At 34.7% G+C, this 2,381-nt stretch overlaps 1 long non-coding RNA gene across 1 annotated transcript; it reads right to left on the reverse strand.

The window, feature by feature from the left end:
- Nucleotides 1-1,177: 1,177 nt before the first annotated feature.
- LOC130496127 (uncharacterized) lies at nt 1,178-2,074 on the reverse strand. Its single transcript, XR_008935180.1, has 2 exons — nt 1,807-2,074; nt 1,178-1,502 (listed from the first exon to the last, which is right to left on the reverse strand). It is a non-coding gene; the product is annotated as an uncharacterized LOC130496127 (long non-coding RNA).
- Nucleotides 2,075-2,381: the final 307 nt, after the last annotated feature.

The following is a 2,381-nucleotide window of genomic DNA, read 5'->3' on the forward strand; positions in this document are numbered from 1 at the left end:
TACTTCCTGCAGGTCATGGCTTCGACGGCAGGAGAGCTCATTTTCCTATTTATAAACGTTTTAGGTTAAATGAAATGGAAATTACAAAAATAATCCTATCTCCTACCTTAGACTTTCAATTTCTCAGACAACTCCAGCCGCTATTCTTTTTGTTTCTGCGATTTCTATGGCTTTTTCTTGCTAATCTTATAGGTTTCAAACAATATATAACAAATCTATTATGGAACACTTAATTTTGGACTTCAGATCTACAAAATAATGTTTTTTTTCAACTTCTCCGAGTAACTCACCACCAAAGACCAAATCACGGCGGTTTCAGGCCGCAACGCGCTTTTCTGGCGATTATCCGTCTGCTTAAGCCTCGTTTTCGAACACATAGTAAAACCAATCATACATTAGCACATGTAAAGTTAGTATCTAAAATGCCAGTTAAATATGTCATACTTTTCACCTCCTCTCTCCTATTTTTCTATTTTTCTTATTTTTCTAAATTATCGAGATATTCACAAATTTCCACTAGTAGAACTGCTCTAATAATTTAGTTATTTAATTTATATTAAAACATAATTGTGTAATTTAAATATTAATGTTTTGTACTTTAGAACCTCTTTTTGTAAAACTACTAATAATGTTGCTCCACCGGATAATGAGATGTTAGAGCATCATCAACTCAGAAATCGGTGGCACAGTTTCTTAGGAAACTATTTTTTGTTTTTTTATCTGATTAAAAAAAAGCGAACCAATTGCGGATAGTTATTTGTCAATGGTGCCCGCGAACAGTGCAAAAAACCAGGCAAAATTGGTCTTTGTTTCACAATTTATGTGACCAATTCTTATCTCTTTTGTGGGGCCCACACCTTTAAGACACACTAAGAACCCCTTTTAAGTCTCCGATAATAGTGGCCTTAGAGCATCATTATAGGTGTCCCATGATTTTGGGCCCTTAGATATTTTTTATTATAATTGATGTGTTAAGAGACTTAGTTAAGGGCACTTTTAAAAATGCTGATTATTGGTAAGGAATTTATTTTGTCCCTTAATAATTTAAGTGTTTATTTTAATAAATAATGATATATAAAAGAGAAGTTTTATATAAAACATATAAAACTCAAATTCAACATTAAAATTGATAACTTAAACAAATTACAAAGAAAAAAAAACATCACAAACATCATAATAAAAAAAAGGAAACAAACATTTTATTCAATTCATAGAAACTTTATAAATTACATTTTAAAATAACCAAATTCTCAATCAGATGAGAAACAAACAATAAAAAAAAAATCAAACAGTTGGTTTTTTTCTTCTTCCACAAGAGAGGATCAAAGTATAAGCTCATCCTGACATGATGATTCAATGGAAATAATGTTGTAAGTAAATACAGGGAGGGGTAAAGTGGAAACCTCAACAACAGAGGTGGTGTGGTGATAGAGGTGATGTCCCCAAACCGGAGAATTCTTCTTCAATGAATAAGTAGTAGTACCTCTGCAAACGTAACCCTACTAAAAACATCACCAAAAGAATAACACTTTGGTCAGGTCACCCAAATCTACGCAACACATGAAAATTCAATATAAAACTAAATTCATTTTCCAACCATGTTCTTATCCTAAGCTCTCTCTCTCACACACACATACATGGAAATACCACACGGATAAAAAAGTAAAAAACTTTCTCAGTGCTAACGTTATTAGAAACTCATTCATACAGAACACCCTCTAATTGATAGATAATCGAACAATTAAAAAAACAAAAAAAAAACACAGCCTTTAATCAATAAACTTCATTGGAGGAGTATGAAATAACCTTGTGTGTAAGGTCGGAACAGGAAGAGAAGAGTGACTCTGATCAGGGATGATCGCGAGTCGACGAGAAGAGGAGGCGACAAGAGAACGAGAGCAGACATAGAAGCCCTTATTTTAGGCTCAATCACGTTATGCCACGTTGCCTTAAGGACCAAAGAAATGAGCCCTTATTTTAGGCCCGTTTGGAATGGCCTTACTGATTTTTGATTTATTTTTGACCCAAAAAACATAAGGGCTGGCCCTAAAGACCACCAATAATGATGGTCTTAGAGCAATTCCATCAAGAGTACTTAACCCAAGGTGACTAACAAAAGTGAAAAAAATAAATCAAAAGCCCAATTTATTGCAGAAGCGCTCCCAAAATTGGGCATTTTAGTTTTGGTAGGAAGCCCTATCGTGACGACTTTTCATTGGACCACCCATCAATGCTCTCTCTCCTTCGTCAACTCGAAATCAAAAGCCGAGTTTCATTCTCGACTTCTCCGTTTTCTGTCTCGAAAATCTCGACGTCATAGATGAATCACGGCGTCTCTGAATCAAGCCTCATCGTCTCTCTGTCGAGCCTTGTCGTCTCTC

Source organism: Raphanus sativus, chromosome 6, assembly GCF_000801105.2.
Source record: "Raphanus sativus cultivar WK10039 chromosome 6, ASM80110v3, whole genome shotgun sequence".
Taxonomy (NCBI): domain Eukaryota; kingdom Viridiplantae; phylum Streptophyta; class Magnoliopsida; order Brassicales; family Brassicaceae; genus Raphanus; species Raphanus sativus.